Source organism: Dipodomys spectabilis, unplaced genomic scaffold (assembly GCF_019054845.1).
Source record: "Dipodomys spectabilis isolate Male_0828 unplaced genomic scaffold, ASM1905484v1 ptg000092l, whole genome shotgun sequence".
Taxonomy (NCBI): domain Eukaryota; kingdom Metazoa; phylum Chordata; class Mammalia; order Rodentia; family Heteromyidae; genus Dipodomys; species Dipodomys spectabilis.
In genome coordinates, this window is record NW_024870769.1 from 11996835 (window position 1) to 12015181 (window position 18347).

General features: G+C 36.5%; 1 non-coding gene and 1 pseudogene across 1 annotated transcript; one reads left to right on the plus strand and one right to left on the minus strand.

The window, feature by feature from the left end:
* Positions 1-3819: 3819 nt before the first annotated feature.
* LOC122112239 lies at positions 3820-3926 on the minus strand. The gene has a single exon (XR_006148134.1). It is a non-coding gene; the product is annotated as a U6 spliceosomal RNA (small nuclear RNA).
* Positions 3927-7930: 4004 nt separating this feature from the next.
* LOC122112113 lies at positions 7931-9747 on the plus strand (annotated as a pseudogene).
* The last annotated feature ends 8600 nt before the right edge of the window (positions 9748-18347 follow it).

Here is an 18347-nt window from a genome sequence, read left to right on the forward strand (position 1 = left end):
TCTGGGTTTTCAATTCTATTCCATTGGTCCTGAGGTCTGTTCTTATGCCAATACCAAGCTGTTTTGATTACTATGGCTTTATAGTAGAGTTTGAAGTTTGGTATTGATATTCCTCCAGCAGTGTTCTTTCCATTCAGGAGCGTTTTTGCTATTCGGGGTCTTTTATTGTTCTATATGAATTTTTGGATTGCCTCTTCTATTTCCTTGAAGAATGAGGTTGGAATTTGGATAGGTATTGCATTGAATTTGTAGATAGCCTTGGGAAGTATTGCCATTTTCACGATGTTAATCTTTCCAATCCAGGAGCATGGGAGGTTTTGCCATTTTTTAAGTTCTGTGTTGATTTCCTTTTTCAAGATTTTAAAGTTTTCATCATAGAGGTCCTTCACTTCTTTAGTTAAGTTAATTCCTAGGTATTTTATTTTTTGTGGGGCTATTACAAATGGAGTTGCTTTCCTAATTTCAGCCACACTTTTCTCATTGTTGGCATACAGAAAAGCCATTGATTTTGGGGGGTTAATTTTATGACCTGCTACTTTGCCAAAGTTTTGAATCAGCTTGAGTAATTTGGGAGTGGAGTCTATGGGATTCTTTAAATACAAGATCATGTCATCTGCAAAGAGGGAGAGTTTTATTTCTTCTTTCCCTATTTGGATCCCCTTTATGTCTGCATCTTGTCTTATTGCTGTAGCTAGGCATTCTAATACTAGATTGAAGAGAAGTGGAGAGAGTGGGCATCCTTGTCTTGTTCCTGAGTTAAGAGGAAATGGCTTTAGTTTTTCACCATTGAGTATAATGCTGGCTGTAGGTTTGTCATATACAGCCTTTATTGTATTGAGGAATGTTCCATGGATTCCTAATTTTTCCAAAACCTTCATCATAAAGGGGTGTTGGATCTTGTCGAATGCTTTTTCTGCATCTATTGAGATAACCATGTGGTTCTTATTCTTGCTCCTGTTGATGTGATGAATAATATTAATTGATTTGTGTATATTGAACCAGCTTTGCATCCCTGAAATGAATCCTGTTTGATCGTGGTATATGATTTTTTGGATGAATTGTTGAAGTCGATTGGCCAAAATTTTGTTGAGAAATTTTGCATCAATGTTCATCAAAGAAATGGGTCTATAGTTCTCTTTCTTTGATGAGTCCCTGCCTGGTTTTGGGATGAGGGTTATGATGGCTTCATAGAATGTGTTCGGTAGTGAGCTTTCTCTTTCAATTTCATTGAAGAGTTGGAGGAGAATTGGTGTGAGCTCTGCTTTGAAGGCCTTGTAAAATTCCGCTGTAAATCCATCTGGTCCTGGACTTTTCTTAGCTGGGAGGTCTCTTATTGCTGTTTCTATTTCAATGCTTGTTATGGGCCTGTTAAGCTGGTTTAACTCATCTTGGTTTAGTTTTGGCATGTCAATATTTGCTAGGAAAAGGTCCATTTCTGTCAAGTTCTCAAAGTTATTAGCATAAAGTTTTGAGAAGTATTCCCTTATAATGTTCTGAATCTTGGTTGTTTCTGTGGTGATGTTTCCATTCTCATCTCTGAGTTTATTAATTTGGGTGTGTTCTCTTCTTTTTCTGATAAGATTTGCTAAGGGTCTGTCAATTTTGTTAAGTTTTTCGAAGAACCAACTCTTTGTTTTGTTGATTCTTTCTATAGTTTTTTTGGATTCTAATTCATTTAATTCTGATTTAATTTTGATTATTTCTTTCCGTCTACTGGATTGGGGTTTATCTTGCTGCTCTTTTTCAAGGAGGTTTAGATGTGTCATTAAATTGCTAGTTTCAGATCTCTCCAATTTGTTGATATAGGAGCTCAGAGCTATAAACTTGCCTCTGAGTACTGCCTTTGCTGTGTCCCAGAGGAGCTGGTAATTTGTGTGTTCATTTTCGTTGAATAGCATGAACATTTGAATTTCCTTTCTAATCTCTTGATGACCCACTATTGATTCAGCATTGTGTTGTTCAGCCTCCATGTGATACCGGACTTTCTTTGGTGGCTTTTGGTGTTGAGTTCTAATTTTATCCCCTTGTGGTCAGAGAGAATGCAAGGTATAACTTCAATGTTTCTGAATTTAGACAAGTTTGCTTTGTGGCCTAAAATGTGGTCTATTTTAGAAAACGTTCCATGTGCTGCTGAGAAAAACGTGTATTCTGATGCTGCTGGGTGAAATGTTCGGTAGATGTCTGTTAAGTCTAGTTGATCTATGCAGCTGTTTAGATCTGCGGTTTCTCTGTTGAGTTTTTGCCCAGTTGATCTATCTAGTGGGGAGAGTGGTGTGTTAAAATCCCCAACAATTAATGTCTTTGGATCTATATGGGATTTGAGGGAAAGTAGTGTTTCTTTGATAAATTTGGGTGCTCCATTATTTGGCGAATAGATATTTAGAATTGTAATATCCTTCTGAAGGAGAGATCCTTTAATTAGTATGTAGCGACCTTCTTTATCTCTTCTCACCAATTTTAATTTGAAGTCTATTTTATCTGATATTAAGATTGCAACGCCCGCCTGTTTATGGGGGCCGTTTGCTTGGTAGATTTTGTTCCAGCCTTTAACATTGAAAATGTGTTTGTTTTTACGGGCAAGATGTGACTCCTGCAGGCAGCAGATAGAAGGGTCTTGTTTTTTAATCCAACTAGACAGTCTATGTCGCTTAATTGGAGAGTTCAGTCCGTTAACGTTAAGAGATAGGACTGAGAGGTATTTGGGAGTTCCTGCCATGTTATCCACCTTCTTGGGGGCTGCGAAAACTGGGTTCTTCTTATGGTTCTTGGATTCTCAGTTTGGGTGCAGTTTCTTGGCCTTTATTGCGGTCTTGTTGGTTTTCTATGTGTAGGACATCTTTAAGAATCTTTTGCAGGGCTGGTTTGGTGGAGATGTATTGTTTCAATTTTTCTTTGCTATGGAAGGTTTTTATTTGGCCTTCAGTTATGAAGGAGAGTTTAGCTGGGTACAGTATTCTTGGTTGATAGTTGTTTGTTTTTAGGGCATGGCATACATCATTCCAGGCTCTTCTTGCTTTGATTGTCTCTGCTGAGAAATCTGAGGTGATTCTAATTGGTTTCTCTTTATAGGTAATTAACCTTTTCTCCTTGACAGCTTTAAGGATCTTTTCCTTGTTCTGAGTTGATCCTGTGTGGATTATAATGTGACGGTGGGATGTCCTATTCTGGTCTGGTCTATTTGGGGTTCTAAAAGCTTCTTGTATATGAATAGGCCTATCTTTTTGTATGTTTGGGAAGTTCTCTGCTAGGATCCTGTTAAACAAATTTCGTAGACCATTAACTTCTGTTTCTAGGTGCTCCTCTACACCCATTATCCTTAGATTAGGCCTTCTGATGGTGTCTTCCAGGTGTTGGATAGATCTATCATACTTCTTGGACTTGTCTTGGATGGTTGTATGTTCTTTCTCTATAATATCTAGGCTGTCTTCAATCCCTGAGATTCGATCTTCTGCATGTTCTAACCTGCTGTCAAGACTCTCTACTTTGTTTTTTATCTCTTTTCCTTCTAATTGGTCAGCTTTGATGGCTTCAAGTTCTTTGTTGAAGCTCTGTTTTAGGTCTTGTATGAATTTCTTTACTTCCTTAATTTGGTGTTCAGTGTTTGTTCTCAAATCACTTAGTTGATTGGTTATGGTTTCTTTGGACTCCCATTCCTTCTGTTGGGTTCCATTCAGCATTCCCTTTGTGGTCTCCCTGACTTCCTTCAGCTCTTTGTTAATGGATTCCATGAATGCCTTTAGTGATCTTTGTGTGTTCTCTACCTGGTCTCTCAATTCCTGAATTACTCTTTGATTAGCTTCCTCCCGTTTGTGGGATTCCAAAAATTTGGAACGCTTCATGAATTTGCGTGTCATCCTTGTGCAGGGGCCATGCTAATCTTCTCTGTATCGTTCCAATTTTAGTATATGTGCTGCCGAAGCGAGCACCTCATTAAATTTCTTTTGATCTTTCATGTGCCCATACCTAAAACAGTTTTATTTAGTTAGAAATTAAGAAAATTTTGTTGCTTCAAAAATGTTTGTTTTTCCTGGAGCCAGTGGCTCATGCCTGTAATCCTAGCTACTCAGGAGGCTGAGATCTGAGGATCATGGTTCAAAGCCAGCCCAGGCAGGAAAGTCCCTGAGACTCTTATCTCCAATGAACCACTCAGAAACCCAGAAGTGGCGCTGTGGCTCAAGCAATAGAGTGTTCACCTTGAGATGAATAAAAAAAAAATAAGGAAAAAAAAAAAAGAGCTGAGGTAAAGTGCCCAAGCCCAGAGTTCAAGACCCACAACTGACAAAAAAAACAATAACAAAAAAAACCTTTGTTTTTCATTTCTTCAGCTTGAACTGAAATAATGTCATGCATACCCACATAATTGGATAAAATAGCATAATGACATCTAGCATGTTTATAAGCTATATACCTGTAACTATTCATCAAGTATTCGAAACTCTTAAGACTGTGTAAGGTTAAGAATTTTGTGAAGAAAACACATACAGTTTAATCGATGCATACCTTATAGCTATGGAACTTTAGTGCTATTTATATGAGAAAAATAAGTTTTTTGGTTAACTTTTGTTTTTATTGTAAAGGTGATGTACAGAGGGGTTACAGTTATTTAAGTAAAGAAATGAGTACAATTCTTTTCAAAATTTGCTACCCCCTCCCTTGTTTTCTCCCACTAAAAATAAAATTTAAATATAGTGATTCAAATACACTTTACTAAGTATACATATTAAATTGTACCATTAAGTTCAAAACAATGGAAGCTGTTTATACATGAAGTTTGATTGACCTTCCATGATTGGTCTAACTTCACAGAGAAATAGAAATCTCTAGGCTAGGACAATACGTGAAGTGGACTGAACAATAGGTTATTTCGTCCTTCTGCATGGGTTTCTTTATGTGTGTCTAGTGAGGAATAAGACAGCATCTTAGGAGATAATATTCCAGTACATAGAGAGGTATGGTGAATACGATGACATCACTTATGCCTGTAACTCACCAATGGTTGCAAGACAAATTCCAACTCCATCCCAGAGGAGAGAAGAGATTTGCAGAGACAAACATTTCCAAGATTCAAGGATGTGTTCTTACAAGATTACTAAACTTGTTTCCTAATGGAAATTGCCTTTCACTTGTACCAATCTCTGATGATCTACACTTAACTTCCTATATATTTTCTTGGAATGCAGTTATCATTTCCTAAACGAACAGAAATGAGAGAAAATGAGTGAAATCAATATTGTCATGTGATTTTTTTTTTTTTTTTTTGCGTTTCCACTTTTACCTTAGGACATAGCAGTATGGTGTTAAAATTACAAGTTCAGTTCCATGAAGATGCTTCATTTCAAATACATATTTTGAACTTTTTATCTTTAATGATTCTTTTTAAAAGTGTTTTGCTATCTTTAAGTAGGTGTACAAAAGAGTTACAATATAACAACACAGTCTATGAATACAATACACTTTGATCCATGTCACCGCTTTCAACATTCTCACCCATCTCTCCCAACTCACCCCTTCCCTCACTTTTCTTAATTTTGTAGGATGTGCATTGACCTCTTGACTGCCTTTCCTTCCATTCTCATCATCATTACTCTGCTCCTCTCTTTATGACCTATTTCCTGGTGTTCTTTTTTTTGAATTTTGAATTTACTTATCTAAGGAATTACAGTATTGAAGTTCTCTCTTGAAGCTATGATATTTCAGTTATTGTGACAAGAAAATCCAATTTGTCACTGATGGTTTTAGTGATTTAAGTTTTAATGTTACTGGTAGTATATGTACATATTTATTATACATACCATATATGATATATATCAAATACATCTTCTATCACATAATGCTATATGTTGTAACAGATGATTATCCTCTTATATCACAGAAAGAAGGATATCTTCAGGTTTTTTTTAATTTTTGTGGTCCTTTATATAATCTCTAATACTTTGTTGATATTTCTTTTTTCTGTTTAGCAAATTTTTTAGAAAAATTTTTTAGAAAAATTAGAAGGGTTACAGTTACATAAGTAAGGTAACGGGTATGTTTCTTATCAAATTTATTAATTCCATATAGGTTAAATCTAGGAAAAAATGGAAACAAGAGTTTTTTTGTTCTTTCTGTGTTTGTTTTTGTTTTCTCCTTTGTAAATGTGTTTATTTTCTGTACCTTTTGTCTTGTTTGTAAATTTATCTGCATGGCCTGAATTCAACAGTCAGGCTTTCTGAGTAGTAGACAAAGAGTAGTAGACAATAATCTCAGACACTTCCAGGCAAAAATAACAATTTTTTAAAGAAAATTCGCCATAGCTTAAGATATGGAACCAACCCAGATGCCCCTCAGTAGATGAATGGATCAAGAAAATGTGGTATATATACACAATGAAATTCTATGCCTCCATCAGAAAGAATGACATTACCACATTTGTTAGGAAATGGAAAGACTTGGAAAAATTATATTAAGTGAAGTAAGCCAGGCCCAAAAAAACATAGATCCCATGGTTTCCCTTATTTGCAATAATTAGTACATTTCTAGAACAAGCAGAAAAGGTAAAAAGCTACATACATAGGATCATATAAGCAGATGGTAAGCGAAATGAAACCCAAGACAGGCATACAAGTGTTTTTTTTTCTTTCTTGATATTATTTTTAATGTACTTATAATGCACTATGTGATACTTTTGTTTCTTATGTATGTTTGTTCTTCCCCCATGGTATAACCCCCATTTTCACTGTATTTGATTCTGGTGTCCTGCATTTTGCATATACATTTTTATAATCTGGGGAGGGGAAGGGATATAAGAAAATGCTTAATTAAATATACAGGTTGACCCATTGTAACAATGAGATGTACAAGACACTATATTGAAAAAGAACTTTACAATTTCAGATGGGAGGTAGGGAGGAGTTGGTGTGGTGGGGAGAGAAGGGATGGTAGGGGAAAAAGAAAGGAGGAGGTAACAAGCTTGATAGGAAATGTATTCATTAACCTACTTATGTAACTGTAACCCCTCTATACAGTATTCTTTACACAAACACACACACACACACACACACACACACACACATATGAAAATTCAATACAACGGAAGGGTATTTGAGTATTTCCATAGAGGAAGTTTGTTGGCATCCTTATCTTTGTAAAAAGTGCTCATTTTGACAACTAGAATGAATGTGCAGGCTGCTTCTATACAGAAAGCAAGCTTTCACAAACAAATCCTTAGGTAAGAAGTATATGAATCAATCAATGTGTTTGTGCTTAAAAAAATAAAAACCCAACTATTCATAAAATATAGAGTAGGCTGAGTTTATGCTCATTTGTGATTCTGAAGAGAATTTCAATGATTAAAAGATATTAAAAAATATAAATGATATGAAAAGACAGGACCAAGATTAGACAAGATATTTAAGCCCAAGGAAACAATTCATTGAAAAGTAGTAAACCTATTGGTCTCTGGTACACACTTGCAGGTCTGTGGCTGGAAGCTACTGGATTCAGTGTCCCTGCCTTCTGCTTCCATGTGGTTGTGTCTGTGAGCAAATGCTCATCTTTGTCTGCCTGGCTTGGTCCTGGCTTGCAGATTTTGCAGTGGGGGCAGAATTCCTCCTTTCTCAGTCACTGACTGCCCTCTGAGTCTTTCTAGTTGTTGTCTGTTCCTCCCACATCCTGCTGAGAGCACAGGGCTATATTTTTCAGTCTCTTCAGAGATAAACCTGATTATCACAGAAGTAATTTGTGTCTGTAGCTTTTAAAGATTTGATTTCATCATTTTCAAGCCTGAGAGTTCTGAAACTACCATTAGAGCTTATGATAGATCTAACTTCACCTCAGCACCTCTCTTCCTACTTTGAGAAAGTGCTTCATTTCAGCACTCCTTTAACTTTGGATCACTTGACTTGCCAGAAATACATCACTCACCAACATACAAGATCAATTTAAAAGGAAAATGATCCCTAACACATATTAGAGGTTTGAAGATGAAAATGTTATTGAGTCTTCTGTTGTCATAGTAAATGCCCTGAGGAAAAGTAGCCAGTTGTGTGATGTTTGACTTCAGGTCTGTGGCCTGGAGATTTTAGCACACAGAGCAGTACCAGCTTGCTGCAGTCCCAATTTACTTGAAAGCTGTAGTCACAAGAGTGATTTTCATGAAATTTCTTGTGTTAAATTGGATAATCTCAATCCAGAAGCTTTTGATGTCTTGTTGGATAATCTACAAACTGCTCTGTTGAAAGCAGCTAAAGAATTTTGAAAGACATTTACTTGGGAGCACATGGACATGGAAAAATTAATTGAAGATAAGTTCATTAAAACAGTATCATGGCAATTATTTCCTATCCAGACTAGATGTTACCAGCTGTATTTCTTAGTGGAACTTTGCAGGTTGTATGGGAGACTCATATTCATCGAATAAGGTAGATGCTTACATTCCTGTAGCGATTTCAGTAGAGAAGGAATGGCCTTAAGTAGCCATGACTAAAATTAACAATAATGCATGAGCATACTGTGTGAAGATAATTGGTTGGATGCAGAGTAGCACCCAGAAGATACATTCTGGAAGAGTTGATGGAGGAGATTTAAGATTTCACCTTGGACACATTGCTTGATGCTTGATGTTTGAGATGCACAGGCTGATCTGTTTGGTGGTGAATTCCACATTCAATTCAAGTAAGAAGAGCTACCACCTGTAAACAGCAATAAGCATAGATGTTCAACTGTATATCTTTCTTCTCCAAATGATGCTGTGCAAAGCCCCACACAGTAGTGAGAAGCATTGCTTCAGAAAAGACTTAGGTAATACTTAGCTTGTGCCTGGTTGTTCTGAATTTCAATGCCGTCTATGCAAACTTCCTTCATAGGTGAAACAGGCTACAGAGCTCACCATGTATTCCAACACTCATCCAGAGTTGATACTTTGCAATAAAAACAAATGAGTTAATACCCATGGGCCCTATGCAGTTTTCATGGCCTGGTCTGGGGACAGCGGAATGAATAGCACACTCATACTAACAGGTGGCTATAACACACAGAAATTTCTTTGAACAGTTGAATGCTATGATCCTCCTATCATTGATTCCCCTTTTTTGGTCCCATGGGAACAAAAAAAAATCTTTCTTTCAAATGGCTATACTTATGGACGAACTCTACATGGTAGATGATTCAAATAGCCTGAGTTATGGATAGACATATGATCCAAACATCAAGGACTTAACTTCTGCTCCACAGTTAAGAACTAACTGTTATAATGTTGGAAGTGAGTGTTATAAGTGGAAAATTATACATTGTGAGTGGCTCTGATCCATATGCCAAAAAGGCTTAAAAATGTGATGTATTTGATCCTTTAACAAAACCATGGACAGGCTGCACTTCTCTCCCCATTTTTAGACACCAGTTTGCACTTTGGGAACTAGATGATGATTTGCTCAATATTGAAAGTGCAGAGTATTGGAATTTTTCTTCAATGAAGCAGAACATCACAATCCTGAAAATTACACTTGGATTTTAACCGCATCCATGAAGGTATACAAATGAGAAGCTAAGTAGCAATTGTTGATGAAAAGCTGTCTGTAAATGGCAGCTTTGATGGTTCTCTGACCATCCATTGTGTGGAGATGCACAATCCAACTAGAAATGAATGGAAATGATGAGAAATATGACTTCAGTAAGAGCAATGCTGGGATTGCAATGATAGGGAGCACCATTTATATACAAGGAGGATCTGAAGGTAATGAATTCTCAGTAGAATACCAGCTGTATTATTGAGCATAAAATGAGTAAAGTTATTACAGAAAGATATTCTAGCTTTAACCAACATAAGACCCTCTTAAACTAACAGAGCTGGTGAAGTAATTGGGCTTAATACAGGTACACTTATGACTGAGCAAGATGGGTATAGATGTTCCTAGCAGCAACAGAAAGCTTTTGCATATTGTATATAATTGTACACTCCCTATAGTTTGGTTTCTTAAAAATCTGAAATCTTTAAAAAATTGATTGATTGACTTATTGTGCTGATATGTGGTGTTGAACTTGTGATCTCTTGATCTTGTTCACAATTGGTGCTATACTTATTGTGCCATGTCTTTTGTTAGTTAATTAGAAATGGAGTCTCATTGATTTTTCTGCCTGGGCTCACTTTGAACACAGAGCCTGCAGGTCTTTGACTCCCAAGTAGCTAGGATTACAGGATGGGCCACCAGTTCATTATGATTCTTTGAGTTGTAGATTTCACTCTTACTGTTATTATTTTCTGAGTTGCAGATTTCACTCTTTATTAGTATTCCTTTCTGATTGTAACCAGATGCCTTACTCCTTGGTGAGTGCAAATCGAGTAAACATATCCAGGAGATAAAAGAATAAGAAAGGGACTGAGAAGGTGGCTCAGTGGTAGAGTGCTCAGCATGCATGAAGCCCTGGGTTTGATTCCTCAGCACCACAAAAGCAGAAAAAGCCAATGTGGCACTGTGGCTCAAGTGGTACAATGCTAGCCTTGAGCTGAAAAGCTGAGGGACAGCGCCCAGGCCCAGATTTCAGGGCCCATGACTGGCAATAATAATAATAATAATAATAATGAGAATAATAAAGTTATTTTTACTTTGTAGCAAATAACCAGTGTGTAGAGAGGACTCGACATATTGTCACTCCAAATAAAGAAGAAATTTTGCTGTGGAGATGCATGTACATCTATGCTGGGGAAAGACCACATGTAGAGGCAGAACACACCTGTGCCAGTCCCCTACATATGGTCCATGTGTGCCACTGAATTCTATGCCTATGGGCTCTCTCCCTTTATGTGATTCAGGTGAGAGAATTGACTAGAATACTGGATATAGTGTGCCTGATATATTTGTGCCTGATAGTTCTGATATCATGAACAGATTATTAGTCTGTGTCTCCTGGTGTGCTGATAGATGATAGTTGTTTACTCAAACAAAGAAAATGTAAGGTTATTCTTCTGTCTGGGCACTCATACTCAAGATGAAATAGCTTAGGTTAAACTATTGCTTTAGAAAATGGAATGGGGCAAGGCTAGGTACTACCTACCTTACAGCAGCTTTCTACCCATCCTAGAAGAATCCAGATCAGCCTCAATCCATTTATACCAGTTCCTTGTACACACAAGGGTGAAAAGAAGACTCCTCAGTTCTAAAATCTACTATAGAAGGTGCCTAAAACAGATATTTTTGCCTTTTCAACTCAAATGGAAAGATGGAATTAAGAATGGACAATGATCCAGGCATCTAGAGAGATGCCCTAGAGAGAGAGCACCAGAGGAGGGAAAAACACATGCTGAACACCAAACAAGTTGAATGATTTTTCTACTGTGCATTATATCTCTTTTTTACATGAATTCTAAAACAATTGTTTTATAAACAGAAATAGTTAGGGCTGATGAGATTTTCCAGTAGACCCAGACCATTAGACTGCCTGCTTACAAAAAATTCTACCATATATCTGGCTTAGTTACGTCTTTGTTTCATCAATGGTACTGGTGTTGGTTCCCATTCTTCACATTATTGGACAGATCCTGTAAGTTAAAACTTCTGTTTTGTTTTGAAAACTGTGTCCTTATAATGAAACCCTAAAGCTCCATGTAATGATATTTAGAAGACAGGCCTCTTGAAGGTGATTAGCCCATAGTGGATTAACACTTTTCAAGGCGGCCAAGGAAGTGAGCAAGTTCCTGCTCAGCCCCTCCCCACATGAAGATGCAGCAGGAAATGCTTTATGTAAACCAGGAAGTAAAAGCTTATTGGCCCCTTGCTTGGGACTTTCCTGTTTCCATATTGATGGAAAATGAATGTCAGTTATTCATAAGCCACTATGTCTGGGTACCTTAGTAGAGCCGCATGAATAAATTAAATAAGATAGTAAGAACCCATAAATGCTTCCTTAGTAATTCTCTTCTCATTTTATCCACAATATTGTAGTAAAACAAACCACATCCTGTCATCTGACTCCTGCAAAACACTACCATGGCATAAAAACCAAGCAAACATATTTTAGTGACAATCAAATTTTCATACATCCTACATTTTAGCTCCTCTTATCTCTTATGAAACTAATGATTCCCGAATTCCAATTCCATCTTCCAAAAACTGGATTAAAAAAGTATGGCTGGCATAAATATTTTATTGCTATATTTTTGGTAATAATATTGTATTTGTATTTGGCTGTGTTGCTAGTCAAATGTGAGAGTGGCTTCTTCCTGACATTCTGACACATGGGAAGGTTCACTGTAATGTTCTGACACAGTCTGATATCCTACAACAAAGTAAAGTGTGCATGAATAAACCTGTTTCTTTGTTTTGTTTTATTTTTAATAGCAGGACTTGAACTCACAGATCATTGATTTGGCTTACTTGCTCATTCAGAGCTGGCCATCTACTACTTGAACCAAGCCTTCAGTCTCCCTTTTAATTGTAGAGTCTCTCAGCTTTTTCTGCTTAGGCTGATTTCCAGCCAAAATCTCTCAGGTCTGAAACTTAAGAGGAGCCAAGATTTTAGGTGTGAGCCATGGGGACTCAGTGATACCTATATTTTAGCTTTCTTAATCTTCAAAATTCCATGCTTTGAGTTTTCATTCTGAGTAATCTTTGTACATAATTTTCTTCTTTATAAGATCAACCATTGTATTACTGGCACAATGACCATTTCTTCTCTCTCCAAATTTCTTCCTGGAAGTTTGCAAAGGTCTAGGAATATATAACTCAGTATAGAACGATAAAAATTTATAATATTAAAGCTTTTAAAAGTCATCCTACAGTGTCTCTTAGTCAGCTCTGAGAGAAAGAAAAAGTAAAAGAAAGAAAAAGTTAAATTATTGTCTCATAAATGGTGTGTCACTTTTTCATTTGTTTTCTCTTTCCAAGAATCTCTGAAGTACTTTCTCCAGGGATCTGGAGTGCACAAATTCTCAAGTGTGGAGGGCTGATCATATGCCCTCTCTCCATGTGGTTTAAGTAAAGACATAGAACAAATGCTAATGTAACTTGTATCTGTGTCTTTTGGTTTGGAAAGTATACACAGTAATTACTTTAGTCTTTATCACAAGCCCTGTGCAGTAAGTACTATTACTATGTTGCACACGAGGAAACCATGGCAGCACTAACAGGCTATAAAACTACAGAAACAACAAATGACTTGAACATGTTTGCATCCACACTTTTAGTTTCTTTTTATTTTTTAATTGTGAAAATACCGTACAGAGGGGTTGCAATTACATGGGCAAGGTAATGAGTACATTTCTTATCAAGCATTGTTGCCTCTTCCTTTGTTTCCCCTTCCCATCCCTTTTTTTTTCGACATAAGGACTTGTACATCTCATTGTTGCAATGGATCCACCTGTAGCCCTATTTAAACAATTGGTTTTTTCCCTTCCCCTCCCCAAATTATACCAACATAAATACCATGAAAAGAGGGGTTATACTGTGGAGGAGGGACATACAAAGCAACAAAGAAATCATATTATAAATATGTTAGAAACAATCACAAGAAAGAAAAAAAAATTTGAGTCCTTATCTTACGGTTCACCAGCACAACTATGTTTACTGAAGATATGGAACCAACCCAGATGCTCCTCAGTAGATAAATGGATCAAGAAAATGTGGTATATATACACAATGGAATTCTATGCCTCCATCAGAAAGAATGACATTGCCCCATTTGTTAGGAAATGGAAAGACTTGGAAAAAATTATATTAAGTGAAGTAACACCCTTTTAATTTCTTTGCCGTATTTCCCTACATGTATATAATATGAATTATAAGATGAATCACATAAGGTAAGTAGGTTAAATTTTAATCTGTTAGTTTGTTCATGTATTTGTTATTGGGGGGGTTAGGTTCTTTTTTTTCTCTGGATTAGGGTGGGGCCATGATCTTCCTACCTATCCCCCAGCTATGTTGGGGGGCAACCATGACAGGTAGATACCATGACAGATGTGTACCTGAACACTCAGTCCAGTCTTATTGATTGTGGTAAGATTCTCTCAATCTCTGAATCTAGCATGGTTGGGATTATAGATGTCAGCCATGATTTCTGGCTTAGTTACTTTGTTTATATTATTAATTTTTTTTCTGATTCCTTTGTTCTTTAATAATAGATAAATCAATCTTTGTTTTGTTGTTTCTTCTATCAGCTACTGACATTTTTTGTTAGATGTTGGAATATAGCAACCCATGGATAATTTAAATTATATATTTCATTTTATCCTACCTAGCTACCACACATAGAAGTCAATCACACAAGCTTCCATAAATAAATGTGAAGCAATAGATTTGTCTGCTTTGATAAACATGTAGTGTCCTCAAAAGCTACTCTCACCAGAGACTTTGGTCCTGCTCACCAACCAGAGACCAAGTTTGCTGTGCAGGCAAACTTGAATTTCCCAGCTCCCAGAATCCCTGTGCGTAGACAAAGACTGGACCAAACATGGAAGTGAGTATGAATCTCTCTTCCTGAGCTATTCTGATATCCTTTATGGACACCTGTGTGACAAAAGTGAGGGGTTTGGAGACATCCTACACAACGGAATGTCTGAATATTACATAGTAAAATGAGGAGGATTTAAAAATTATTCTGAGGGACCAGATATGCTCTGGCTATTTTCTAGGTGTGGAACAGCGTATTCCAGTGTGGAACATTTGTATTCCAGATACACACATGCACAAATAAGGGAAAGGAAAGCATACAAGCACACACATGATTACCATAAGCATCTCCTCCTCACTGTCTCAGGTCTGACCAGTCTCCTCAGATCATAGATTAATCATGGTCCCCTAGATAAGGCAAAGCAAACTAAAACCTGTAAATACATATTCAGATATTCAGACACATGCATAATGTCTGAAAGTGTCTTTATTGTCCTACTTAACTGTAACTTGCCTAATGCAGGTCTAGTTTTTTTCTTTTTAATAGCTAATTGCCATTTGTTATCAGCAACGATGATTTCCAGTTTGTTTTTTATGGCTACTCTCAATGTAGAATTGTAATCCCATTGTGCATTTGTAATCCATTTTTCAGCTTCAGATATCTGATGGATTACAAATTACATTGCACTGAACAGTAATCTTATTTTCCACCTCTGCTTAATGTTTGCACTCAGATGGAACAATCTGCTAAGCAAAGTGCCTTTAGCACTTCTGTCAAGATTTAGTAACTTAATCTCAATTTCCTCTAAACCATCCCTTACAGCTAAACATTTAGGTAGACTCAGGCCGAGATTTCCTGCAAGAAGCTGAATATATACTGATCAAGAGAGAAACAGCCCTGGAGTTTGTCACTGAACTAATGCATCATCATTTTTATGCATACATTTATACCATAAAAGAATAGAAGATAAATGGTAGAGTTTGCTGCAGAGCTAAGGACTTAGTAAAGTTAGTGCAGGATCTCAAATCAATTTGAAACCATTCCTAAGACGTTGCCAGGTCACTTCTGGAAACTATCATATAATATAAACAGACTGAGATATAAGGTAAAATATCACATTAAAACTAGCTAATGCCCACTTTTGTAAACTGAACATTATTGTTAATTATTTTTTCGATAGTAAGAGGTTTTCAACAGAGATTTGAATACCGTCTGAGACTTCATTACTAGTACCTGGAATCAGGGTATATGATCACGCTAAATCCCATTTTACTCTGCTCGTCAACTGACACCATGAGCCACATTTCCACTTCCAGCTTTTTTGTCTTTCCAGGCTGGCTTTGAACCACGATCCTCAGATCTTGGCCTCTTGATTAGCTAATATTACAGGCATGGAGCATTGTTGCTCAGATTATACCTTTTTTAATTTTCATTTTAAGTTTTAAATTATTTTTTGGTGGTATGAATCAAGGGCCTTGAGTGTGCCAGGCTAGTATTCTGCCTCTTGAAACCATGTCTCTAAGCCACATATTTAAAAACAAAAGTAAGTGAGAGAGAAGCTTTGCATTTTACTGAAACTAATAATAAAAGCTGGATATGGATTTATTATTTTTTTGCCAGTCATTGGGCTTGAATGCTGAGCATGAGTACAATTCCTGAACATATTTGCTCAAGGCTAGCACTCTACCACTTGAGCCACAGCTCCATTTTTGGCTTCTTGGTGGTCAATTGGAGATTAGAATTTCATTGGCTTTCTTTTCTTGGGCTGGCTTTAAACTATGATCCTCAAATCTCAGCCTACCAAGTGTCTATGATTACAGGCATAAGCTACTGGTATGTAGTAGTTTACTATTTTTAAGTAGCTATACAAAGAGGTTTAAATTCAAAAGGTTAGTATGAGTGCAATGAATCTTATGTTCTGTGACACCTACTTAATGGAAATAGTAAGAATATAAAAAGAGATGTAAAATATTTTTATTGCTAAAATTTTTATTGCTATTAGACGTGTAGCTTTAAAATATCCTCCAGATTTGAGTTCATTGGAATATTGCCATATAAGAGTGTTTCTCTGGTAGAGTATCATATTCTTCATTGCCATGGATATCCAGCAAATCTTGGAGACCACTATAAAGGGCATTCTGATGAGAAACGAAGTCTCAGTTAAGTGTTGGACTGCCAGCCCGTGAGTCTTCACCTACAAGAAGATCTCCTAACACAGGAGGAGATTTATTGTATTCCAACCAAAGTATTTGATAGGGGAATAGGTGTTTTATTATGTAAATAAATAAGCAACACCTTCCCTTGCTAAATAAATGAAAGAAGTGATTAATTAATTTTTCAGGTGGTCTATAAATTTTATTTCTGTGGATGCTATTCATTTATATAGAAATTGACTTCAAAAGGAAGAGAAAGTCCATAAGTTAAAGGCTTCTCAGTTAAGTGGGTGCAAAATATGAACCCAACTTTTCTAATAATCTGTTCATAAAGATGAATACCATGTATTTACTTACTTGAGTTTAGTATACATTATATACTTGATATATTTGTCATTAATTTGTATATACTTTAATATTTTGTAAGGTGGAACTTAAATAGAAATATTAGTGAAAGCCTAACAAAATAAATACCAGGAAATAGGCAGACACTTGCAAGAGGGGAGAAGAAGGCCTAGGGAGGAGAGGTAGAAAAATGAAGGAGGTGGGGAAAAATACTGGCAAGAATTCACTGTATATACCACAGAACTGAGAAAAATGAGAAGGGGTAGGTAGAAGGAGGATGGAAATGTAGAAGAGATGACATATATCAGGATGCATTATACACATAAACTGCTTTGTTAAATCGCAAAAAATCAATATATAACCCAAAAGCTAATAAAAGAGAGGGAAGAGGTGAGTTGGAAGGGATGGGGAAGAACATAGAAAGGAATGGCATTGTCAAGAAAATTGTATTCATAAACTCCTTTGTTGAATGGAACTCCTTTGTACAACTACTTAAGGATAGTGAAAACATTCTAAAAAATATTAAAAAAAAAACAAAGATAGGGTCAAATATATTGTAAAAGTGAGCTCAAGCTATAGAGATGTCTTAGTGTGAGAGAAAATTACCTACTAACGTGTCATAGATGGAATGAATCCAAAAGATGCACTTGACACAATATTCAGTCAAGAGTGGTAAAAAGTGTCCAAAAATGTGTTCATTTGGTGAATTCTGCCCATTATTTAGAAAAAACACAAATAAGTGGGATAAATGCCTCCTCGTGTGACCATGGTGTCATTTATAAATTCTTAAATTTTGTCTTCCTGAAGATAAAATGCTGGAGATAATTTTGTCACGATTATTCCTATGACACTGGATGTCATAGTTATTTTCTGAAGAGTAGAAATTCTGATAGAGGTCAGATAGCCTGAGGCTCTCCCTTTCCCCAGACTTGAAGAAGCACTTGAGGAGGAGCTGGAGGAGGCATTAGGGAGGTGTGGAGAAGGGAGTGGGGGGGGACTGACAGGTGCGGTTTTGTCCTCTCTCAGGCAGCCAGGGTAATATAATGATTAATCTCAACTTTGGAAATAAATAGACAAGGCTGAGAGTTGTGCAAAATCTTTTCCCAAAGTATGTTTAGTTTTGTTCTGTGACATGAACATCTGGGCAGGTACACCAGTCGTCGAGTTTTTATCTAACATGAGGAAAGCTCTGGGTTCAATCTATAACACTGTGAAAGCAAATAAACAACCTTCTCTTAAGAAGAGACCTTTATTAAGGAAAAGTACATTTATATATATGTTAAGTACATTTATATGCTAGGATTCATTATTTAAAGTTTCTTAAAGCAAACCACTGATAGAGGATGCTATAACTTATTAGTTCCTAGTTGTTTGGGCCCACCTCTATTGTAATTACTCTGCCCTTTCTGGGGTTCGGGGCTAGGATAGAAGGCTGGCCCTAAAAAAAAATCTTTCCTCAAACACTCCTCAATGCCTGAAATATTAGTTTCA